Source organism: Hoplias malabaricus, chromosome 4, assembly GCF_029633855.1.
Source record: "Hoplias malabaricus isolate fHopMal1 chromosome 4, fHopMal1.hap1, whole genome shotgun sequence".
Taxonomy (NCBI): Eukaryota; Metazoa; Chordata; class Actinopteri; order Characiformes; family Erythrinidae; genus Hoplias; species Hoplias malabaricus.
In genome coordinates, this window is record NC_089803.1 from 19,762,001 (window position 1) to 19,785,716 (window position 23,716).

Genomic DNA, 23,716 nt, shown 5'->3' on the forward strand with positions numbered 1-23,716 from the left:
AGTTCTCAGGACAAAATATGTGCCTTTGTGCTTGTGGTCGTTTCTAGCATTCTTTCGCAGAGGCAATATCGTAGTCTATGAGGTTAATCCGAGACGCGATTATTGCTGATTGAAAACTTTACCCAATACCCTGCAGGGATGACTTGAAATATAGTCAGCCTTGGCAATTTTTGATAGTCTCGCTTGAGACTAGATATTGTTTATGAAAAAAAGATTACGCTGTCTGTTTTGTATGCAGTGTTAACTGATGGTAGTTTCTGATGATTTATTGTTTTTTTTTGGGTAAGTTTTATGTAAAACAAAAATGATTTTGTGGTAGTTCACTTAGATTTCTGCTTTTTCTTCTGTTACTGTTTTGATCTTCAGTTTTGTACATATAATTGCCCACTTGAGACTAGATCTAAGCTCAAATCGGCTTATTTACATATGTCAATCTTAGTGACCACAGCATTTGTGTTGATATTTTAGGGGTCAGTTCCAGTGGTCTTTTGCAGTAGCAAAATCATACTCTGTGAGGTGAATCTGAGTAGTGGTCATAAGTAAGGTAATATGTGTTGTTGCACAGATTTTCGACCAGGTGGGATCTGACCCAAATCCCAGTTGATCTCATTTGCATATACTGCAGAATTGGTCACCATCCCTGAAGTTCTCAGGACAAAATGTGTGCCTTTGTGCTTGTGGTCGTTTCTAGCATTCTTTCGCAGAGGCAATATCGTAGTCTATGAGGTTAATCCGAGACGCGACTATTGCTGATTGAAAACTTTACCCAATACTCTGCTGGGATGACTTGAAATATAGTCAGCCTTGGCAATTTTTGATAGTCTCGCTTGAGACTAGATATTTTTTATGAAAGAAAAGTTACGCCATCTGTTTTGTATGCAGTGTTAACTGATGGTAGTTTCTGATGATTTATTGTTTTTTTTTTAGTGTAAGTTTTATGTAAAACAAAAATGATTTTGTGGTAGTTTACTTAGATTTCTTCATTTTCTTCTGTTACTGTTTTGATATTCAGTTTTGTACATATAATTGCCCACTTGAGACTAGATCTAAGCTCAAATCGGCTTATTTACATATGTCAATCTTAGTGACCACAGCATTTGTGTTGATATTTTAGGGGTCAGTTCCAGTGGTCTTTTGCAGTAGCAAAATCATACTCTGAGGTGAATCTGAGTAGTGGTCATAAGTAAGGTAATATGTGTTGCTGCACAGATTTTCGACCAGGTGGGATCTGACCCAAATCCCAGTTGATCTCATTTGCATATACTGCAGAATAGGTCGATAGATAGATAGATAGATAGATAGATACTTTATTGATCCCCAGGGGAAATTAAAGGTCTCAGTAGCTTACAGACTTAGACATCACATACACGAATCACTAAACAGCAATGGACTAATAGAGTTTAAAAAAAAAAAAAAAAAATAAAAAAAAAATAAAAAAATACCCAAGAAGCTGACAGTGTGCTTAAGAATAATCAATCAATCGTCAGAGTAATCAAACATAGCCTGGCAAGAATCTGTGATACTGTGAGCAGCTGGGGATGATCTCTTTTGTGCAGCATATGATTTAAAAGTTGAAAAGGTGTGGATAATGCAATGGGTATGGAATGTGCAATATAAGTACAGTGCAATAACAGTGCAGTTTCAGAATTAGAAATAAATATATTAAATAAACTAGTGCAAGGCAATTTAGTGCAATGTACCTGTATTAAGTATACACCTACTATTGTAGCTGTCAGATTAAGGTACACATGAGGTAGATGAGTTGGTTGACTTGTCCAGTGGTTGACCTGTCTATTGTCCAGTTAGGTACACATGTGCAATATGGAGGAGGTGGAGGTGGTGGTGGTGTTGGATGGACAGACAGACTATGCAGAGAAGTCCAACTCTCCTCTCCCCTTTAGTGAAGCATTGAACAGCTCAATAGCCCTGGGGACAAATGACTTCCTCAGTCTGTCAGTTGAGCCTGGCAGTGAGCGAAGTCTCCAGCTGATCAAGCTCTTCTGCTTGGTTATGATACTGTGGAGTGGATGGCACTCATTGTCCAAGATGCTAATCAGTTTGTTCAGGGTCCTCTTGTTTGATATGGAAGTGATGCACTCCAGTTCAGCCCCCACCACAGAGCCAGCTTTCTTAACCAGCCTGTCTAGTCGCCCAGCATCCCTCTTCTTTATGCTTCCTCCCCAGCATACCACAGCATAAAAGAGGACACTGGCAACAACAGTCTGGTAAAACATCCTGAGGAGCTTACTGCAGACATTGAAGGACCCCAACCTCCTCAGGAAGTACAGCCTGCTCTGCCCTTTCTTGTAGAGTGCTTCAGTGTTGGCTGACCAGTCCAGTTTATTGTCTAGGTGTAAGCCCAGATACTTATAGGTGTCCACCACCTCCACGTCGACCCCATCAATGGTGACTGGTAGCAGGACAGGCTTTGACCTGCGGAAGTCCACCACCATCTCCTTGGTCTTTGAAGTGTTCAGTTGGAGGTGGTTCAGTTTGCACCATTGCACAAAGACCTCCACCAGGCTCCTGTACTCCTCCTCCTGCTCGTTCCTGATACACCCCACAATTGCAGTATCATCAGAGAACTTCTGCATGTGGCACGACTCAGTGTTGTAGCAGAAGTCAGATGTGTACAGGGTGAACAGGACTGGTGAGAGCACAGTACCTTGTGGAGCTCCTGTGCTGCAGATCATGGTGTCGGAGAGACAGTTCTTCAATCTCACGTACTGTGGCCGCTCTAACAGATAATCTGTAATCCAGGTTACCAGGTGAGCGTCCACACCCATCTGTTGGAGCTTGTCTCCCAGTCTGAGAGGTTGGATGGTGTTGAAAGCGCTTGAGAAGTCAAAGAACATGATTCTCACAGCACTGTTCCCCTTGTCCAGGTGTGAATGTGTCCTGTGTAGGAGATAAGTGATGGCATCCTCCACGCCCACTTTCTCCTGGTATGCAAACTGTAGTGGGTCCAGTGCATGGCGTACCTGGGGTCTCAGTATGCATAAGACCAGTCTCTCCATTGTCTTCATCACATGTGATGTTAGAGCCACAGGCCTGTAGTCGTTAAATTCACTCGGGTGTGGCTTCTTAGGGACAGGGGTGAGACATGATGTCTTCCACAGTGTTGGAACTCGACCAAGACGGAGACTCAGGTTGAAGATGTGCTTCAGTGGCTCACCCAGTTCAGCAGCACAGGCCTTGAGCAGCCTTGGACACAGTCTGTCTGGCCCGGCAGCCTTACCAGGTTGTAGTCTCCTCAGCTGTCCTCTGACCTGATCAGCCGTGACGATGGGGGGAAGGGGGATGGGGGCAGGGGAGGTGATTGCCTCGGGGGGTAGTTGGATGGCTGGAGACTGATGGCTGTTGACTGCAGCCGTTGACACCGTGTGGGGGAGAGGTGTGATAGCATGTGATGGGGGTCGCCTAGAGTGTGAAGGAGGTGTTGGTTGGTCGGGCAAGCACACAAGAGCAGTGTCCGAGTCAGTAAGGGGTGGCTGGCATACCACTGCCATCGGAGCTGGATCCGGATCAGGGCGGTCAAACCTGCAGTAGAACTGGTTCAGCTGATTCGCCATGTCCAGATCCCCCTCCACAGAACTGCTGCTCTTTTTGAGGCCAGTGATGGTCTTCATACCATCCCAAACCTCCCTCATGTTGTTCTCCTGCAGCTTCTGTTCCACCTTCTTTCTGTAGTCCTCCTTAGCCTCTTTCAGCTTAACTTTGAGTTCCCCTTGTACGCGCCTCAGCTCTGCCATGTCTCCCTCTCTAAACGCCTTTTTCTTCCTATTGAGAAGGGCCTTGACATTGCTGGTAATCCAAGGCTTGTTGTTGGGAAAGCAGCGTACAGTTCTCGTGGGAACAACAATGTCCATACAGAAGTTCAGGTAGTCCGTAGTGCAGTGTGTGACCTCCTCTAAGTCCTCCCCACTCTGCAGCACACTCCAGTCTGTGGATCTGAAGCAGTCTCTCAGAACCTCACCTGCTTCAGGTGTCCATTTCCTGAAGGTGCGTGTGGTGGCTGGTAGCCTCTGTACTTTGGGCTTGTACATTGGCTGTAGATGAATGAGGTTGTGGTCTGACTTCCCCAGCGGGGGGAGTGGCGTGGCACTGTATGCATCCCTCAAATTTGCGTACATGAGGTCTATTGTTCTGTTTTTTCGAGTAGGGCAGTTAACAAACTGGTAGAAATTCGTGAGAGTGGAGTCCAATGTTATGTGATTGAAGTCGCCCGAGATTGCAAAAAATGCATCAGTGTGTTGAGTTTGCAGCCTAGCGATTATTGAGTGGATGACGTCACACGCTCTGTCCGGAAGAGCACGCGGCGGAACATAAACACACACCACAATGGCGTGCGAGAATTCTCTCGGCATGTAGTACGGTCTGAGACTGACCGCCAGTAACTCCACATCCTCACAGCATACAGTCTCCTTCACTGTAACGTGTCTGGGATTGCACCATCTGTTGTTAATGTACATCACCAGTCCACCTCCCTTCTTTTTGCCAGAAAGTTTACAGTCTCTGTCCAAGCGAGCCACACTGAAGCCGGGCAGCTCAACGTTAACAGTGGGGATTTGGCTAGTTAGCCATGTCTCCGTAAAGCATAGCAGGCTACACTCTCTGTATAACTTTTGGTTTCTTACCAAGTGTTACGTCTGGTGACTTATTTGTGTTGTTTCTCTATCCTGAGTAAATGCCACAGGTGCTGCTGCTGATTTGCTGCTGGAACCGTGCTCCGGTTGGCTGACAGGATTAAGGCGGAACAGATTTAAAGCCCTGCTGGATGACTGAAAGGAGCTCCTCCTCTTCCTCCTGGTCATTGCTTCTTCCTGCCAGACTAAAGCTTGTGTGTATGTGCATCTGTGAACATACTATTGTTTGTGATTCAGCTCATGCTATTGTGTGTGAGTCAGCTGTCTAATGTGGTGTTAACCTCATAGTTCTCCTACTCATTTGGAAGCTGTAGGGGGTGTAGCCTTATTTATTTTCATTAAAGGGGTTGACTTGCATTCTGTTTATGTTAGGGAGTTAGGTAATGTTTTTGTATTTTCTTTCTTTATTGATTTGGGTAGGTAAGTTATATATATTGGGTGGAATGGGATTTGTTTATTTTAGGCTTAGACCACTCCTGAAGTTTTGCTTCCATTGTCATCTTGGAGTAAATAAAACATTTGGAGACTGAATTCTGGTGAACCTGTCGTTTCCTTGGTCTGGTGGGACTGAAGTGTGAGGAGTTGGGGGAGACATATATACTTTTTTTTTTTTCCTTTTTACTTTATGTTGCGGCCTACCTAGACAGGCTGTAACATAAATTGGGGGCTCGTCCGGGATTGGGTTTTTTTTGGCAGGGGGAGCTTTCTGCTTTTCTTGTTGTGGTCTGTCGGACTGTGTCTGTCTGGCTGGTTTTTTTTTGGTGGGGGTGAACTTCTATGGTTTGAGGCTTCAGTATGGATGTGGCTGATTTTGTTAGGTCTCCTTCTCGTGGGAAATTGGATACTTACCGTAGAAAGGATCTAGTCTCGATTGCTGAGGCTTATCAGGTGTCTGTTCCTCGTCATGGTAAGAGGGAGGAGATTAAAACTGCTTTACTTGAGAAATTGGTTGCTTTAAAGGTGTTGCCAGATGGAGAGGTGGCAGTCAGTGCGCAGGTTGCAGGTGAGGGTGCAGGTGCTTTCTCACTGGTTGTGGAGGAGTCCACTATCAGTGCGGTATCGCCTAGTACGGGATCAAAACCATCTGATCCTCTGATAGCAGTGCGCCTTAAGGAGTTGGAATTGGAGACACGACGGCAGGAGCGTGAGATACAATTTCTGAAGGTGAGGGCTCTGGAGATTGAAGCTGAGAAGGCTCTGAGGTTATACCAGTTGCAGACTGGGCCTTCAGGTGCAGGTACTGCAACTGGTGACCCTTTGCTACTACCGCTGGGTGCTTCTTCAGAGACTACCGATAGGAGAGCTTCTGGCCCTGTTTCCATTCTTCCTGGTCCTACTTCTACTCCTTCTGGCCCTGCTTCCACACCTTCTACCCTGTTTATTCCTTTGCCAGCTGCTGCTCATTCTTCTGTGACATCACCAGAACCGGTTGCTGCATTTGATGTAGGTAAGCATATTAAGCTAGTACCTCATTTTAGAGAATCAGATGTGGATTCTTATTTTCCTGCTTTTGAACGAATTGCCTCTGTTTTGCATTGGCCTAAGGAAGTCTGGCCTCTGTTGTTGCAATGTAAGCTGGAGGGAAAAGCTCAAGAGGTATGCGCAGCGTTATCTTTAAGTCAGAGTTTGGATTATGAGGTAGTGAAAAGCAGTATTTTACATGCATATGAGCTTGTGCCTGAAGCTTACCGCCAAAACTTTAGAATGAAGGGGAAAACCGCCAGCCAGACATATGTGGAGTTTGCACGTGAGAAACGGACTTTATTTGAAAAGTGGTGTAGTGCCTCTAATGTTACCAGTTTTGAACAGTTACAGGAACTCATTTTATTGGAGGATTTTAAAAATGCTGTTCATGAAAATATTGTGGTTCATCTAAATGAGAAGAAAGTTATTTCTCTGGCAGATGCAGCGGTGTATGCAGATGAGTTTGTGTTGACTCATAAAACTGTTTTTACATCGCCTGTACGGTCTGACCGTGTGGTAAGAAAGGATTGCACATTACCACATGCTGCGTTTGTTGCTCCAGTAAAATGTGAGGTACCACCTAAAGTGTTTCAAAAGGGTCATAATGATGGTGAGACACGTGTTTGTTTCTTTTGTTGTAAACCTGGACATTTGATCGCTGAGTGTAAAGCTTGGCAAAAGAAAAGAAACAAACAGCATCTCAAAAGTGTGGGTCTGGCACAATCGAATGCCTTGTCGTCTTTGCAAAGTTCCAAACCTTGCCTGGATGACGGGTATAAGCCTTTTTTATTGAATGGGTGGGTTTCAATTGTAGAGCAGGATCATGATTTACATCCTGTTAAAATATTACGAGATACCGGAGCTGCTCAGTCGTTTATTTTAGAAAGTGTGTTGCCCTTCTCCGAAAAGACGTTTTGTGGGTCTTCTGTTTTGGTACGGGGTATTGAGATGGGTCATCTGCAAGTTCCCTTGCACACGATTTATTTGAAATCTGGGTTAGTTAAAGGTCTTGTGAAGGTTGCTGTGCGAGATAGGTTGCCAGTTGCAGGTGTCTCCCTCATTCTTGGGAACGATTTGGCTGGAGGAAAAGTGTTTCCTTTGCCAGAAGTGAGTGTGATGCCTGAAACTGGTGACGTCGATCCAAAAATTTTATCTTTGTTCCCTGGTTGTGTGGTAACAAGGGCTCAAGCTCGTAAAACTCCAGAGGTACCCCTTTTAGGGACATTTATGGCACCTCAAGGTCCACCAGTTGTGAAGGAGACAAAAGCAAGTGGTGATAAAAAAATTTTTGGGGAAGTGATTATGACAGGGTTAAAAATTGGGAGAAAGCAGCTGATTGAAGCTCAGCAAGGTGATGCATCTTTAGCCTTGTGTTTTGCTAAAACTGTTCCGGAGGGGGATATAAATAAATTAGCGGTTGCTTATTATGTCAGTGAGGGAATTTTGAAACGAAAGTGGACACCTACAGGAACCTCTGATTTGGGTTGGAACACTATCCATCAGATTGTTATTCCAGAGGCTTATAGAGGTCCTGTTTTGAGCCTAGCACATGAGAATGCATTTTCTGGTCATTTAGGAGTTACTAAGACTTATGACCGTATTTTGAGACATTTCTTTTGGCCGGGACTCAAGAGTGATGTTTCAAATTTCTGTCGTTCTTGTCATGTATGCCAACTAGTAGGTAAACCTAATCAGTCAATTCCGTCAGCTCCCCTTCATCCAATACCGGTGATGGGGGAGCCTTTCGAGAAAATCATTTTGGATTGTGTGGGTCCATTGCCAAGGACAAAGGCAGGACATGAATATTTGTTAACAATAATGTGTTCTGCTACTCGTTATCCTGAGGCCATTCCCTTACGCACCATCAGCTCTAAGGCAGTGGTTAAGGCTTTGGTGAAATTCTGCTCTACATTTGGGTTGCCCAAGGTTATTCAAACAGATCAGGGTTCCAATTTCATCTCTAAGATTTTTTCTCAAGTGATTAATGAGATGTCAATTAAACATCAAGTAGCTAGTGCCTATCACCCAGAATCACAAGGGGCATTGGAGCGATTTCACCAAACATTAAAATCTATGCTGCGCAAATACTGCTTTGAATCAGGACGTGATTGGGATGAGGGAGTCCCTTTTCTTTTGTTTGCTTTACGGGAGGTAGTTCAGGAATCTCTTGGATTTAGTCCTGCACAGTTGGTGTTCGCACATACAGTTCGGGGACCACTTATAATGCTCCATGAGCAATTGAGTGCTGAGCAGTTGTCAGAAAAACACAATGTGTTGGAGTATGTGAGTGCGTTTCGTGAACGTCTGCATAACGCTTGTAAAATAGCTATGGCTTCATTAACTGCTGCTCAAGTTAAAATGAAACGTCGTTTTGACAAAAGAGCACGGTGTCGTGAATTTCTTCCTGGAGATAAAGTTTTAGTATTTCTGCCTATCTCTGGTTCAGCCTTACAGGCTAAATTTTCTGGTCCTTACGTAATTGAATCCAAACTTAGTGAAACAGATTATGTGGTTAAAACCCCTGACCGGAAAAGGAAAAGTCGCGTCTGCCATATCAATATGTTAAAGGCCTATGTATGTCGTGGTCCTGTGGGAAGTTGTGAAGTGTTGCCTACTGCTAAAACCACTACTTCTACTGTTGCTGTTATCCCGCTTGTGTATAACCCTGAAGAAGATGGGTTAACATTGCGTAGTGTACCTTTTGTGCCAGCACGTTTATCCAATTCAGAGATATTAGCTGATTTACCATCACACTTAATGCATTTATCTGAGAGTGATCGTGAGGATGTGATAAGTCTTATTCAGGGTCACATATCTTTGTTTTCAGATATTCCATCTCAGACGTCCCTTGTGCATCATGACATAGATGTTGATAATCATAGACCCATTAAACAAAATGCGTATCGGGTTAATCCAGTTAAAAGGAGTTTGATGCAAAAGGAAGTAGAATATTTGATGGACACAGGGTTTGCTGTTCCCAGCACAAGTTCTTGGAGTTCTCCATGTATAGTGGTGCCGAAACCTGACGGGTCAGTGCGTTTTTGTACAGATTACCGGAGAGTTAATTCTATTACTACACCTGATTCGTTTCCACTTCCTAGAATGGAGGACTGTATCGATAGAGTTGGATCTGCAAAATTTGTTACAAAACTAGATTTACTAAAAGGTTACTGGCAAGTGCCATTAACCCAGCGTGCTTCTGATATTTCTGCTTTTGTAACTCCTGATAGTTTTCTACAATATACAGTTCTTCCTTTTGGACTTAGAAATGCTCCTGCTACTTTTCAACGTTTGATGAATCATGTGTTAGTTGGTATAACTAATTGTGATGCATATTTGGATGATATTGTCATTTATTCATCTAAATGGGTTGACCATTTGCAAACTCTTTCAGAAGTGTTCAGTCGGTTGCAGAATGCTTCTCTTACATTAAATTTAGCAAAATGTGAATTTGCTAAAGCTGTAGTAACTTACTTGGGTCGTGAGGTTGGCCAAGGTCAAGTCCGGCCTGTGCAGGCCAAGATTTCTGCCATTTTGGATTTTCCTGCCCCCACTAACCGGCGTGAGTTAAGGAGATTTTTAGGAATGGCTGGGTTTTATCGTGCGTTTTGTAGAAACTTTTCTAGTCTAGTGTCTCCTCTTACTGACCTACTTCAGAAGGGACAGCTATTCATGTGGTCTCCAGAGTGTAAATTAGCTTTTGACGCCATCAAAGCTGTTTTGTGTAACTCTCCAGTCCTTACTGCACCAAATTTTGAGATACCTTTTAAACTTGAAGTAGATGCAAGTGGGACAGGTGCAGGGGCTGTATTGCTACAGGAAGATCACCAAGGCATTGACCATCCTGTTTGTTATTTTTCAAAGAAATTCAACAAACATCAGTTAAACTATAGTACTATCGAAAAGGAAACGTTAGCTCTTTTGTTGGCTTTGCAACATTTCGAAGTTTATGTTGGATCAAGTTCAGTGCCGATAGTGGTTTACACTGACCACAACCCACTGGTCTTCCTTAACCGAATGAGCAATCATAATCAACGTCTTTTGAGATGGTCATTGTTGGTACAATCTTTCCCACTAGAGATACATCATAAAAAGGGAAGTGAAAATATAGTTGCTGATGCTTTGTCACGTGTTTAATTTTATAGTTTCAAACATGTTGTTTGATTCTGTAGGGTGGGGGTGTTACGTCTGGTGACTTATTTGTGTTGTTTCTCTATCCTGAGTAAATGCCACAGGTGCTGCTGCTGATTTGCTGCTGGAACCGTGCTCCGGTTGGCTGACAGGATTAAGGCGGAACAGATTTAAAGCCCTGCTGGATGACTGAAAGGAGCTCCTCCTCTTCCTCCTGGTCATTGCTTCTTCCTGCCAGACTAAAGCTTGTGTGTATGTGCATCTGTGAACATACTATTGTTTGTGATTCAGCTCATGCTATTGTGTGTGAGTCAGCTGTCTAATGTGGTGTTAACCTCATAGTTCTCCTACTCATTTGGAAGCTGTAGGGGGTGTAGCCTTATTTATTTTCATTAAAGGGGTTGACTTGCATTCTGTTTATGTTAGGGAGTTAGGTAATGTTTTTGTATTTTCTTTCTTTATTGATTTGGGTAGGTAAGTTATATATATTGGGTGGAATGGGATTTGTTTATTTTAGGCTTAGACCACTCCTGAAGTTTTGCTTCCATTGTCATCTTGGAGTAAATAAAACATTTGGAGACTGAATTCTGGTGAACCTGTCGTTTCCTTGGTCTGGTGGGACTGAAGTGTGAGGAGTTGGGGGAGACATATATACTTTTTTTTTTTTTCTTTTTACTTTATGTTGCGGCCTACCTAGACAGGCTGTAACACCAAGGCAGCCAGTTCGTCAGACTTGTTAGCCAGAGAGTTCACGTTTCCCATAACCATCGAAGGAACTGCGGGCTTGTATCTCCACTTCTTCTCCCGCCGCCTTGTCTTCACTTTAATCCCCGCACGGCACCCTCTAAAGCGCCATAGCTCCTCCGGGATGTTTACGTTAACTCTGCCAGCGTTCTTCCGTAGTGCAATCAGCTGATTCCTTGTGTACACAAGGTCACCATCCCTGAAGTTCTCAGGACAAAATGTGTGCCTTTGTGCTTGTGGTCGTTTCTAGCATTCTTTCGCAGAGGCAATATCGTAGTCTATGAGGTTAATCCGAGACGCGATTATTGCTGATTGAAAACTTTACCCAATACCCTGCAGGGATGACTTGAAATATAGTCAGCCTTGGCAATTTTTGATAGTCTCGCTTGAGACTAGATATTGTTTATGAAAAAAAGATTACGCTGTCTGTTTTGTATGCAGTGTTAACTGATGGTAGTTTCTGATGATTTATTGTTTTTTTTTGTGTAAGTTTTATGTAAAACCAAAATGATTTTGTGGTAGTTCACTTAGATTTCTGCTTTTTCTTCTGTTACTGTTTTGATCTTCAGTTTTGTACATATAATTGCCCACTTGAGACTAGATCTAAGCTCAAATCGGCTTATTTACATATGTCAATCTTAGTGACCACAGCATTTGTGTTGATATTTTAGGGGTCAGTTCCAGTGGTCTTTTGCAGTAGCAAAATCATACTCTGTGAGGTGAATCTGAGTAGTGGTCATAAGTAAGGTAATATGTGTTGTTGCACAGATTTTCGACCAGGTGGGATCTGACCCAAATCCCAGTTGATCTCATTTGCATATACTGCAGAATTGGTCACCATCCCTGAAGTTCTCAGGACAAAATGTGTGCCTTTGTGCTTGTGGTCGTTTCTAGCATTCTTTCGCAGAGGCAATATCGTAGTCTATGAGGTTAATCCGAGACGCGATTATTGCTGATTGAAAACTTTACCCAATACTCTGCTGGGATGACTTGAAATATAGTCAGCCTTGGCAATTTTTGATAGTCTCGCTTGAGACTAGATATTGTTTATGAAAGAAAAGTTACGCCATCTGTTTTGTATGCAGTGTTAACTGATGGTAGTTTCTGATGATTTATTGTTTTTTTTTTAGTGTAAGTTTTATGTAAAACAAAAATGATTTTGTGGTAGTTTACTTAGATTTCTTCATTTTCTTCTGTTACTGTTTTGATATTCAGTTTTGTACATATAATTGCCCACTTGAGACTAGATCTAAGCTCAAATCGGCTTATTTACATATGTCAATCTTAGTGACCACAGCATTTGTGTTGATATTTTAGGGGTCAGTTCCAGTGGTCTTTTGCAGTAGCAAAATCATACTCTGAGGTGAATCTGAGTAGTGGTCATAAGTAAGGTATTATGTGTTGCTGCACAGATTTTCGACCAGGTGGGATCTGACCCAAATCCCAGTTGATCTCATTTGCATATACTGCAGAATAGGTCACCATCCCTGAAGTTCTCAGGACAAAATGTGTGCCTTTGTGCTTGTGGTCGTTTCTAGCATTCTTTCGCAGAGGCAATATCGTAGTCTATGAGGTTAATCCGAGACGCGATTATTGCTGATTGAAAACTTTACCCAATACCCTGCTGGGATGACTTGAAATATAATCAGCCTTGGCAATTTTTGATAGTCTCGCTTGAGACTAGATATTGTTTATGAAAAAAAGATTACGCTGTCTGTTTTGTATGCAGTGTTAACTTATGGTAGTTTCTGATGATTTATTGTTTTTTTTTTGTGTAAGTTTTATGTAAAACAAAAATGATTTTGTGGTAGTTCACTTAGATTTCTGCTTTTTCTTCTGTTACTGTTTTGATATTCAGTTTTGTACATATAATTGCCCACTTGAGACTAGATCTAAGCTCAAATCGGCTTATTTACATATGTCAATCTTAGTGACCACAGCATTTGTGTTGATATTTTAGGGGTCAGTTCCAGTAGTCTTTTGCAATAGCAAAATCATACTCTGAGGTGAATCTGAGTAGTGGTCATAAGTAAGGTAATATGTGTTGTTGCACAGATTTTCGACCAGGTGGGATCTGACCCAAATCCCAGTTGATCTCATTTGCATATACTGCAGAATTGGTCACCATCCCTGAAGTTCTCAGGACAAAATATGTGCCTTTGTGCTTGTGGTCGTTTCTAGCATTCTTTCGCAGAGGCAATATCGTAGTCTATGAGGTTAATCCGAGACGCGATTATTGCTGATTGAAAACTTTACCCAACACTCTGCTGGGATGACTTGAAATATAGTCAGCCTTGGCAATTTTTGATAGTCTCGCTTGAGACTAGATATTGTTTATGAAAGAAAAGTTACGCCGTCTGTTTTGTATGCAGTGTTAACTGATGGTAGTTTCTGATGATTTATTGTTTTTTTTTTAGTGTAAGTTTTATGTAAAACAAAAATGATTTTGTGGTAGTTTACTTAGATTTCTTCATTTTCTTCTGTTACTGTTTTGATATTCAGTTTTGTACATATAATTGCCCACTTGAGACTAGATCTAAGCTCAAATTGGCTTATTTACATATGTCAATCTTAGTGACCACAGCATTTGTGTTGATATTTTAGGGGTCAGTTCCAGTGGTCTTTTGCAGTAGCAAAATCATACTCTGAGATGAATCTGAGTAGTGGTCATAAGTAAGGTATTATGTGTTGCTGCACAGATTTTCGACCAGGTGGGATCTGACCCAAATCCCAGTTAATCTCATTTGCATATACTGCAGAATAGGTCACCATCCCTGAAGTTCTCAGGACAAAATGTGTGCCTTTGTGCTTGTGGTCGTTTCTAGCATTCTTTCGCAGAGGCAATATCGTAGTCTATGAGGTTAATCCGAGACGCGATTATTGCTGATTGAAAACTTTACCCAATATCCTGCTGGGATGACTTGAAATATAGTCAGCCTTGGCAATTTTTGATAGTCTCGCTTGAGACTAGATATTGTTTATGAAAAAAAGATTACGCTGTCTGTTTTGTATGCAGTGTTAACTTATGGTAGTTTCTGATGATTTATTGTTTTTTTTTTGTGTAAGTTTTATGTAAAACAAAAATGATTTTGTGGTAGTTCACTTAGATTTCTGCTTTTTCTTCTGTTACTGTTTTGATATTCAGTTTTGTACATATAATTGCCCACTTGAGACTAGATCTAAGCTCAAATCGGCTTATTTACATATGTCAATCTTAGTGACCACAGCATTTGTGTTGATATTTTAGGGGTCAGTTCCAGTAGTCTTTTGCAGTAGCAAAATCATACTCTGAGGTGAATCTGAGTAGTGGTCATAAGTAAGGTAATATGTGTTGTTGCACAGATTTTCGACCAGGTGGGATCTGACCCAAATCCCAGTTGATCTCATTTGCATATACTGCAGAATTGGTCACCATCCCTGAAGTTCTCAGGACAAAATATGTGCCTTTGTGCTTGTGGTTGTTTCTAGCATTCTTTCGCAGAGGCAATATCGTAGTCTAGGAGGTTAATCCGAGACGCGATTATTGCTGATTGAAAACTTTACCCAATACCCTGCTGGGATGACTTGAAATATAGTCAGCCTTGGCATTTTTTGATAGTCTCGCTTGAGACTAGATATTGTTTATGAAAAAAAGATTACGCTGTCTGTTTTGTATGCAGTGTTAGCTTATGGTAGTTTCTGATGATTTATTGTTTTTTTTTTGTGTAAGTTTTATGTAAAACAAAAATGATTTTGTGGTAGTTCACTTAGATTTCTGCTTTTTCTTCTGTTACTGTTTTGATATTCAGTTTTGTACATATAATTGCCCACTTGAGACTAGATCTAAGCTCAAATCGGCTTATTTACATATGTCAATCTTAGTGACCACAGCATTTGTGTTGATATTTTAGGGGTCAGTTCCAGTAGATTTTGCAGTAGCAAAATCATACTCTGAGGTGAATCTGAGTAGTGGTCATAAGTAAGGTAATATGTGTTGTTGCACAGATTTTCGACCAGGTGGGATCTGACCCAAATCCCAGTTGATCTCATTTGCATATACTGCAGAATTGGTCACCATCCCTGAAGTTCTCAGGACAAAATATGTGCCTTTGTGCTTGTGGTCGTTTCTAGCATTCTTTCGCAGAGGCAATATCGTAGTCTATGAGGTTAATCCGAGACGCGATTATTGCTGATTGAAAACTTTACCCAATACCCTGCTGGGATGACTTGAAATATAGTCAGGTCAGCCTTGGCAATTTTTGATAGTCTCGCTTGAGACTAGATATTGTTTATGAAAGAAAGATTACGCCGTCTGTTTTGTATGCAGTGTTAACTGATGGTAGTTTCTAATGATTTATTGGTTTTTTTTTAGTGTAAGTTTTATGTAAAACAAAAATGATTTTGTGGTAGTTTACTTAGATTTCTGCTTTTTCTTCTGTTACTGTTTTGATATTCAGTTTTGTACATATAATTGCCCACTTGAGACTAGATCTAAGCTCAAATCGGCTTATTTACATATGTCAATCTTAGTGACCACAGCATTTGTGTTGATATTTTAGGGGTCAGTTCCAGTGGTCTTTTGCAGTAGCAAAATCATACTCTGTGAGGTGAATCTGAGTAGTGGTCATAAGTAAGGTAATATGTGTTGTTGCACAGATTTTCGACCAGGTGGGATCTGACCCAAATCCCAGTTGATCTCATTTGCATATACTGCAGAATTGGTCACCATCCCTGAAGTTCTCAGGACAAAATGTGTGCCTTTGTGCTTGTGGTCGTTTCTAGCATTCTTTCGCAGAGGCAATATCGTAGTCTATGAGGTTAATCCGAGACGCGATTATTGCTGATTGAAAACTTTACCCAATACCCTGCTGGGATGACTTGAAATATAGTCAGCCTTGGCAATTTTTGATAGTCTCGCTTGAGACTAGATATTGTTTATGAAAGAAAACTTACGCCATCTGTTTTGTATGCAGTGTTAACTGATGGTAGTTTCTGATGATTTATTGTTTTTTTTTTAGTGTAAGTTTTATGTAAAACAAAAATGATTTTGTGGTAGTTTACTTAGATTTCTTCATTTTCTTCTGTTACTGTTTTGATATTCAGTTTTGTACATATAATTGCCCACTTGAGACTAGATCTAAGCTCAAATCGGCTTATTTACATATGTCAATCTTAGTGACCACAGCATTTGTGTTGATATTTTAGGGGTCAGTTCCAGTGGTCTTTTGCAGTAGCAAAATCATACTCTGAGGTGAATCTGAGTAGTGGTCATAAGTAAGGTATTATGTGTTGCTGCACAGATTTTCGACCAGGTGGGATCTGACCCAAATCCCAGTTGATCTCATTTGCATATACTGCAGAATAGGTCACCATCCCTGAAGTTCTCAGGACAAAATGTGTGCCTTTGTGCTTGTGGTCGTTTCTAGCATTCTTTCGCAGAGGCAATATCGTAGTCTATGAGGTTAATCCGAGACGCGATTATTGCTGATTGAAAACTTTACCCAATACCCTGCTGGGATGACTTGAAATATAATCAGCCTTGGCAATTTTTGATAGTCTCGCTTGAGACTAGATATTGTTTATGAAAAAAAGATTACGCTGTCTGTTTTGTATGCAGTGTTAACTTATGGTAGTTTCTGATGATTTATTGTTTTTTTTTTGTGTAAGTTTTATGTAAAACAAAAATGATTTTGTGGTAGTTCACTTAGATTTCTGCTTTTTCTTCTGTTACTGTTTTGATATTCAGTTTTGTACATATAATTGCCCACTTGAGACTAGATCTAAGCTCAAATCGGCTTATTTACATATGTCAATCTTACTGACCACAGCATTTGTGTTGATATTTTAGGGGTCAGTTCCAGTAGTCTTTTGCAGTAGCAAAATCATACTCTGAGGTGAATCTGAGTAGTGGTCATAAGTAAGGTAATATGTGTTGTTGCACAGATTTTCGACCAGGTGGGATCTGACCCAAATCCCAGTTGATCTCATTTGCATATACTGCAGAATTGGTCACCATCCCTGAAGTTCTCAGGACAAAATATGTGCCTTTGTGCTTGTGGTCGTTTCTAGCATTCTTTCGCAGAGGCAATATCGTAGTCTATGAGGTTAATCCGAGACGCGATTATTGCTGATTGAAAACTTTACCCAATACTCTGCTGGGATGACTTGAAATATAGTCAGCCTTGGCAATTTTTGATAGTCTCGCTTGAGACTAGATATTGTTTATGAAAGAAAAGTTACGCCATCTGTTTTGTATGCAGTGTTAACTGATGGTAGTTTCTGATGATTTATTGTTTTTTTTTTAGTGTAAGTTTTATGTAAAACAAAAATGATTTTGTGGTAGTTTACTTAGATTTTTTCATTTTCTTCTGTTACTGTTTTGATATTCAGTTTTGTACATATAATTGCCCACTTGAGACTAGATCTAAGCTCAAATTGGCTTATTTACATATGTCAATCTTAGTGACCACAGCATTTGTGTTGATATTTTAGGGGTCAGTTCCAGTGGTCTTTTGCAGTAGCAAAATCATACTCTGAGGTGAATCTGAGTAGTGGTCATAAGTAAGGTATTATGTGTTGCTGCACAGATTTTCGACCAGGTGGGATCTGACCCAAATCCCAGTTAATCTCATTTGCATATACTGCAGAATAGGTCACCATCCCTGAAGTTCTCAGGACAAAATGTGTGCCTTTGTGCTTGTGGTCGTTTCTAGCATTCTTTCGCAGAGGCAATATCGTAGTCTATGAGGTTAATCCGAGACGCGATTATTGCTGATTGAAAACTTTACCCAATACCCTGCTGGGATGACTTGAAATATAGTCAGCCTTGGCAATTTTTGATAGTCTCGCTTGAGACTAGATATTGTTTATGAAAAAAAGATTACGCTGTCTGTTTTGTATGCAGTGTTAACTTATGGTAGTTTCTGATGATTTATTGTTTTTTTTTTGTGTAAGTTTTATGTAAAACAAAAATGATTTTGTGGTAGTTCACTTAGATTTCTGCTTTTTCTTCTGTTACTGTTTTGATATTCAGTTTTGTACATATAATTGCCCACTTGAGACTAGATCTAAGCTCAAATCGGCTTATTTACATATGTCAATCTTAGTGACCACAGCATTTGTGTTGATATTTTAGGGGTCAGTTCCAGTAGTCTTTTGCAGTAGCAAAATCATACTCTGAGGTGAATCTGAGTAGTGGTCATAAGTAAGGTAATATGTGTTGTTGCACAGATTTTCGACCAGGTGGGATCTGACCCAAATCCCAGTTGATCTCATTTGCATATACTGCAGAATTGGTCACCATCCCTGAAGTTCTCAGGACAAAATGTGTGCCTTTGTGCTTGTGGTCGTTTCTAGCATTCTTTCGCAGAGGCAATATCGTAGTCTATGAGGTTAATCCGAGACGCGATTATTGCTGATTGAAAACTTTACCCAATACCCTGCTGGGATGACTTGAAATATAGTCAGCCTTGGCAATTTTTGATAGTCTCGCTTGAGACTAGATATTGTTTATGAAAAAAAGATTACGCTGTCTGTTTTGTATGCAGTGTTAACTGATGGTAGTTTCTGATGATTTATTGTTTTTTTTAGTGTAAGTTTTATGTAAAACAAAAATGATTTTGTGGTAGTTTACTTAGATTTCTGCTTTTTCTTCTGTTAGTGTTTTGATATTCAGTTTTGTACATATAATTGCCCACTTGAGACTAGATCTAAGCTCAAATCGGCTTATTTACATATGTCAATCTTAGTGACCACAGCATTTGTGTTGATATTTTAGGGGTCAGTTCCAGTGGTCTTTTGCAGTTGCAAAATCATACTCTGTGAGGTGAATCTGAGTAGTGGTCATAAGTAAGGTAATATGTGTTGTTGCACAGATTTTCGACCAGGTGGGATCTGACCCAAATCCCAGTTGATCTCATTTGCATATACTGCAGAATTGGTCACCATCCCTGAAGTTCTCAGGACAAAATGTGTGCCTTTGTGCTTGTGGTCGTTTCTAGCATTCTTTCGCAGAGGCAATATCGTAGTCTATGAGGTTAATCCGAGACGCGATTATTGCTGATTGAAAACTTTACCCAATACTCTGCTGGGATGACTTGAAATATAGTCAGCCTTGGCAATTTTTGATAGTCTCGCTTGAGACTAGATATTGTTTATGAAAGAAAAGTTACGCCATCTGTTTTGTATGCAGTGTTAACTGATGGTAGTTTCTGATGATTTATTGTTTTTTTTTTAGTGTAAGTTTTATGTAAAACAAAAATGATTTTGTGGTAGTTTACTTAGATTTCTTCATTTTCTTCTGTTACTGTTTTGATATTCAGTTTTGTACATATAATTGCCCACTTGAGACTAGATCTAAGCTCAAATCGGCTTATTTACATATGTCAATCTTAGTGACCACAGCATTTGTGTTGATATTTTAGGGGTCAGTTCCAGTGGTCTTTTGCAGTAGCAAAATCATACTCTGAGGTGAATCTGAGTAGTGGTCATAAGTAAGGTATTATGTGTTGCTGCACAGATTTTCGACCAGGTGGGATCTGACCCAAATCCCAGTTGATCTCATTTGCATATACTGCAGAATAGGTCACCATCCCTGAAGTTCTCAGGACAAAATGTGTGCCTTTGTGCTTGTGGTCGTTTCTAGCATTCTTTCGCAGAGGCAATATCGTAGTCTATGAGGTTAATCCGAGACGCGATTATTGCTGATTGAAAACTTTACCCAATACCCTGCTGGGATGACTTGAAATATAGTCAGCCTTGGCAATTTTTGATAGTCTCGCTTGAGACTAGATATTGTTTATGAAAAAAAGATTACGCTGTCTGTTTTGTATGCAGTGTTAACTGATGGTAGTTTCTGATGATTTATTTTTTTTTTTTTGTAAGTTTTATGTAAAACAAAAATGATTTTGTGGTAGTTTACTTAGATTTCTGCTTTTTCTTCTGTTACTGTTTTGATATTCAGTTTTGTACATATAATTGCCCACTTGAGACTAGATCTAAGCTCAAATCGGCTTATTTACATATGTCAATCTTAGTGACCACAGCATTTGTGTTGATATTTTAGGGGTCAGTTCCAGTGGTCTTTTGCAGTATCAAAATCATACTCTGTGAGGTGAATCTGAGTAGTGGTCATAAGTAAGCTAATATGTGTTGTTGCACAGTTTTTCGACCAGGTGGGATCTGACCCAAATCCCAGTTGATCTCATTTGCATATACTGCAGAATTGGTCACCATCCCTGAAGTTCTCAGGACAAAATGTGTGCCTTTGTGCTTGTGGTCGTTTCTAGCATTCTTTCGCAGAGGCAATATCGTAGTCTATGAGGTTAATCCGAGACGCGATTATTGCTGATTGAAAACTTTACCCAATACCCTGCTGGGATGACTTGAAATATAGTCAGCCTTGGCAATTTTTGATAGTCTCGCTTGAGACTAGATATTGTTTATGAAAAAAAGATTACGCTGTCTGTTTTGTATGCAGTGTTAACTGATGGTAGTTTCTGATGATTTATTGTTTTTTGTTAGTGTAAGTTTTATGTAAAACAAAAATGATTTTGTGGTAGTTTACTTAGATTTCTGCTTTTTCTTCTGTTACTGTTTTGATATTCAGTTTTGTACATATAATTGCCCACTTGAGACTAGATCTAAGCTCAAATCGGCTTATTTACATATGTCAATCTTAGTGACCACAGCATTTGTGTTGATATTTTAGGGGTCAGTTCCAGTGGTCTTTTGCAGTAGCAAAATCATACTCTGTGAGGTGAATCTGAGTAGTGGTCATAAGTAAGCTAATATGTGTTGTTGCACAGTTTTTCGACCAGGTGGGATCTGACCCAAATCCCAGTTGATCTCATTTGCATATACTGCAGAATTGGTCACCATCCCTGAAGTTCTCAGGACAAAATGTGTGCCTTTGTGCTTGTGGTCGTTTCTAGCATTCTTTCGCAGAGGCAATATCGTAGTCTATGAGGTTAATCCGAGACGCGATTATTGCTGATTGAAAACTTTACCCAATACCCTGCTGGGATGACTTGAAATATAGTCAGCCTTGGCAATTTTTGATAGTCTCGCTTGAGACTAGATATTGTTTATGAAAAAAAGATTACGCTGTCTGTTTTGTATGCAGTGTTAACTGATGGTAGTTTCTGATGATTTATTGTTTTTTTTTGTGTAAGTTTTATGTAAAACAAAAATGATTTTGTGGTAGTTTACTTAGATTTCTGCTTTTTCTTCTGTTACTGTTTTGATATTCAGTTTTGTACATATAATTGCCCACTTGAGACTAGATCTAAGCTCAAATCGGCTTATTTACATATGTCAATCTTAGTGACCACAGCATTTGTGTTGATATTTTAGGGGTCGGTTCCAGTGGCCTTTTGCAGTAGCAAAATCATACTCTGAGGTGAATCTGAGTAGTGGTCATAAGTAAGGTAATATGTGTTGTTGCACAGTTTTTCGACCAGGTGGGATCTGACCCAAATCCCAGTTGATCTCATTTGCATATACTGCAGAATTGGTCACCATCCCTGAAGTTCTCAAGACAAAATGTGTGCCTTTGTGCTTGTGGTCGTTTCTAGCATTCTTTCGCAGAGGCAATATCGTAGTCTATGAGGTTAATCCGAGACGCGATTATTGCTGATTGAAAACTTTACCCAATACCCTGCTGGGATGACTTGAAATATAGTCAGCCTTGGCAATTTTTGATAGTCTCGCTTGAGACTAGATATTGTTTATGAAAAAAAGATTACGCTGTCTGTTTTGTACGCAGTGTTAACTGATGGTAGTTTCTGATGATTTATTGTTTTTTTTTGTGTAAGTTTTATGTAAAACAAAAATGATTTTGTGGTAGTTTACTTAGATTTCTGCTTTTTCTTCTGTTACTGTTTTGATATTCAGTTTTGTACATATAATTGCCCACTTGAGACTAGATCTAAGCTCAAATCGGCTTATTTACATATGTCAATCTTAGTGACCACAGCATTTGTGTTGATATTTTAGGGGTCAGTTCCAGTGGTCTTTTGCAGTAGCAAAATCATACTCTGTGAGGTGAATCTGAGTAGTGGTCATAAGTAAGCTAATATGTGTTGTTGCACAGTTTTTCGACCAGGTGGGATCTGACCCAAATCCCAGTTGATCTCATTTGCATATACTGCAGAATTGGTCACCATCCCTGAAGTTCTCAGGACAAAATGTGTGCCTTTGTGCTTGTGGTCGTTTCTAGCATTCTTTCGCAGAGGCAATATCGTAGTCTATGAGGTTAATCCGAGACGCGATTATTGCTGATTGAAAACTTTACCCAATACCCTGCTGGGATGACTTGAAATATAGTCAGCCTTGGCAATTTTTGATAGTCTCGCTTGAGACTAGATATTGTTTATGAAAAAAAGATTACGCTGTCTGTTTTGTATGCAGTGTTAACTGATGGTAGTTTCTGATGATTTATTGTTTTTTGTTAGTGTAAGTTTTATGTAAAACAAAAATGATTTTGTGGTAGTTTACTTAGATTTCTGCTTTTTCTTCTGTTACTGTTTTGATATTCAGTTTTGTACATATAATTGCCCACTTGAGACTAGATCTAAGCTCAAATCGGCTTATTTACATATGTCAATCTTAGTGACCACAGCATTTGTGTTGATATTTTAGGGGTCAGTTCCAGTGGTCTTTTGCAGTAGCAAAATCATACTCTGTGAGGTGAATCTGAGTAGTGGTCATAAGTAAGGTAATATGTGTTGTTGCACAGATTTTCGACCAGGTGGGATCTGACCCAAATCCCAGTTGATCTCATTTGCATATACTGCAGAATTGGTCACCATCCCTGAAGTTCTCAGGACAAAATGTGTGCCTTTGTGCTTGTGGTCGTTTCTAGCATTCTTTCGCAGAGGCAATATCGTAGTCTATGAGGTTAATCCGAGACGTGATTATTGCTGATTGAAAACTTTACCCAATACCCTGCTGGGATGACTTGAAATATAGTCAGCCTTGGCAATTTTTGATAGTCTCGCTTGAGACTAGATATTGTTTATGAAAGAAAGATTACGCCGTCTGTTTTGTATGCAGTGTTAGCTGATGGTAGTTTCTGATGATTTATTGTTTTTTTTTTAGTGTAAGTTTTATGTAAAACAAAAATGATTTTGTGGTAGTTTACTTAGATTTCTGCATTTTCTTCTGTTACTGTTTTGATATTCAGTTTTGTACATATAATTGCCCACTTGAGACTAGATATAAGCTCAAATCGGCTTATTTACATATGTCAATCTTAGTGACCACAGCATTTGTGTTGATATTTTAGGGGTCAGTTCCAGTGGCCTTTTGCAGTAGCAAAATCATACTCTGAGGTGAATCTGAGTAGTGGTCATAAGTAAGGTAATATGTGTTGTTGCACAGTTTTTCGACCAGGTGGGATCTGACCCAAATCCCAGTTGATCTCATTTGCATATACTGCAGAATTGGTCACCATCCCTGAAGTTCTCAGGACAGAATGTGTGCCTTTGTGCTTGTGGTCGTTTCTAGCATTCTTTCGCAGAGGCAATATCGTAGTCGTAATGAGGTTAATCCGAGACGCGATTATTGCTGATTGAAAACTTTACCCAATACCCTGCTGGGATGACTTAAAATATAGTCAGCCTTGGCAATTTTTGATAGTCTCGCTTGAGACTAGATATTGTTTATGAAAGAAAAATTACGCCGTCTGTTTTGTATGCAGTGTTAACTGATGGCAGTTTCTGATGATTTATTGTTTTTTTTTTAGTGTAAGT

At 40.2% G+C, this 23,716-nt stretch overlaps 22 non-coding genes across 22 annotated transcripts; all 22 read left to right on the forward strand.

Moving 5' to 3' along the window:
- Positions 1 to 48: 48 nt before the first annotated feature.
- Positions 49 to 189, forward strand: LOC136695836 (U4 spliceosomal RNA). Its single transcript, XR_010802426.1, has one exon. It is a non-coding gene; the product is annotated as a U4 spliceosomal RNA (small nuclear RNA).
- Positions 190 to 692: 503 nt separating this feature from the next.
- LOC136695901 (U4 spliceosomal RNA) lies at positions 693 to 833 on the forward strand. Its single transcript, XR_010802487.1, has one exon. It is a non-coding gene; the product is annotated as a U4 spliceosomal RNA (small nuclear RNA).
- A 10,403-nt stretch (positions 834 to 11,236) lies between these two features.
- Positions 11,237 to 11,377, forward strand: LOC136695837 (U4 spliceosomal RNA). Its single transcript, XR_010802427.1, has one exon. It is a non-coding gene; the product is annotated as a U4 spliceosomal RNA (small nuclear RNA).
- A 503-nt stretch (positions 11,378 to 11,880) lies between these two features.
- Positions 11,881 to 12,021, forward strand: LOC136695813 (U4 spliceosomal RNA). Its single transcript, XR_010802404.1, has one exon. It is a non-coding gene; the product is annotated as a U4 spliceosomal RNA (small nuclear RNA).
- A 503-nt stretch (positions 12,022 to 12,524) lies between these two features.
- LOC136695880 (U4 spliceosomal RNA) lies at positions 12,525 to 12,665 on the forward strand. The gene has a single exon (XR_010802467.1). It is a non-coding gene; the product is annotated as a U4 spliceosomal RNA (small nuclear RNA).
- A 502-nt stretch (positions 12,666 to 13,167) lies between these two features.
- LOC136695834 (U4 spliceosomal RNA) lies at positions 13,168 to 13,308 on the forward strand. The gene has a single exon (XR_010802424.1). It is a non-coding gene; the product is annotated as a U4 spliceosomal RNA (small nuclear RNA).
- A 503-nt stretch (positions 13,309 to 13,811) lies between these two features.
- On the forward strand, positions 13,812 to 13,952 carry LOC136695807 (U4 spliceosomal RNA). The gene has a single exon (XR_010802398.1). It is a non-coding gene; the product is annotated as a U4 spliceosomal RNA (small nuclear RNA).
- Positions 13,953 to 14,454: 502 nt separating this feature from the next.
- Positions 14,455 to 14,595, forward strand: LOC136695919 (U4 spliceosomal RNA). Its single transcript, XR_010802503.1, has one exon. It is a non-coding gene; the product is annotated as a U4 spliceosomal RNA (small nuclear RNA).
- A 501-nt stretch (positions 14,596 to 15,096) lies between these two features.
- On the forward strand, positions 15,097 to 15,242 carry LOC136695829 (U4 spliceosomal RNA). Its single transcript, XR_010802419.1, has one exon. It is a non-coding gene; the product is annotated as a U4 spliceosomal RNA (small nuclear RNA).
- Positions 15,243 to 15,747: 505 nt separating this feature from the next.
- LOC136695786 (U4 spliceosomal RNA) lies at positions 15,748 to 15,888 on the forward strand. The gene has a single exon (XR_010802377.1). It is a non-coding gene; the product is annotated as a U4 spliceosomal RNA (small nuclear RNA).
- Positions 15,889 to 16,391: 503 nt separating this feature from the next.
- LOC136695881 (U4 spliceosomal RNA) lies at positions 16,392 to 16,532 on the forward strand. Its single transcript, XR_010802468.1, has one exon. It is a non-coding gene; the product is annotated as a U4 spliceosomal RNA (small nuclear RNA).
- A 502-nt stretch (positions 16,533 to 17,034) lies between these two features.
- On the forward strand, positions 17,035 to 17,175 carry LOC136695814 (U4 spliceosomal RNA). Its single transcript, XR_010802405.1, has one exon. It is a non-coding gene; the product is annotated as a U4 spliceosomal RNA (small nuclear RNA).
- A 503-nt stretch (positions 17,176 to 17,678) lies between these two features.
- Positions 17,679 to 17,819, forward strand: LOC136695787 (U4 spliceosomal RNA). Its single transcript, XR_010802378.1, has one exon. It is a non-coding gene; the product is annotated as a U4 spliceosomal RNA (small nuclear RNA).
- Positions 17,820 to 18,321: 502 nt separating this feature from the next.
- LOC136695788 (U4 spliceosomal RNA) lies at positions 18,322 to 18,462 on the forward strand. Its single transcript, XR_010802379.1, has one exon. It is a non-coding gene; the product is annotated as a U4 spliceosomal RNA (small nuclear RNA).
- A 503-nt stretch (positions 18,463 to 18,965) lies between these two features.
- Positions 18,966 to 19,106, forward strand: LOC136695816 (U4 spliceosomal RNA). The gene has a single exon (XR_010802406.1). It is a non-coding gene; the product is annotated as a U4 spliceosomal RNA (small nuclear RNA).
- A 503-nt stretch (positions 19,107 to 19,609) lies between these two features.
- LOC136695789 (U4 spliceosomal RNA) lies at positions 19,610 to 19,750 on the forward strand. The gene has a single exon (XR_010802380.1). It is a non-coding gene; the product is annotated as a U4 spliceosomal RNA (small nuclear RNA).
- A 502-nt stretch (positions 19,751 to 20,252) lies between these two features.
- LOC136695790 (U4 spliceosomal RNA) lies at positions 20,253 to 20,393 on the forward strand. Its single transcript, XR_010802381.1, has one exon. It is a non-coding gene; the product is annotated as a U4 spliceosomal RNA (small nuclear RNA).
- Positions 20,394 to 20,897: 504 nt separating this feature from the next.
- On the forward strand, positions 20,898 to 21,038 carry LOC136695791 (U4 spliceosomal RNA). Its single transcript, XR_010802382.1, has one exon. It is a non-coding gene; the product is annotated as a U4 spliceosomal RNA (small nuclear RNA).
- A 501-nt stretch (positions 21,039 to 21,539) lies between these two features.
- On the forward strand, positions 21,540 to 21,680 carry LOC136695792 (U4 spliceosomal RNA). The gene has a single exon (XR_010802383.1). It is a non-coding gene; the product is annotated as a U4 spliceosomal RNA (small nuclear RNA).
- Positions 21,681 to 22,183: 503 nt separating this feature from the next.
- LOC136695793 (U4 spliceosomal RNA) lies at positions 22,184 to 22,324 on the forward strand. Its single transcript, XR_010802385.1, has one exon. It is a non-coding gene; the product is annotated as a U4 spliceosomal RNA (small nuclear RNA).
- A 504-nt stretch (positions 22,325 to 22,828) lies between these two features.
- Positions 22,829 to 22,969, forward strand: LOC136695842 (U4 spliceosomal RNA). Its single transcript, XR_010802431.1, has one exon. It is a non-coding gene; the product is annotated as a U4 spliceosomal RNA (small nuclear RNA).
- Positions 22,970 to 23,472: 503 nt separating this feature from the next.
- On the forward strand, positions 23,473 to 23,615 carry LOC136695909 (U4 spliceosomal RNA). The gene has a single exon (XR_010802495.1). It is a non-coding gene; the product is annotated as a U4 spliceosomal RNA (small nuclear RNA).
- Positions 23,616 to 23,716: the final 101 nt, after the last annotated feature.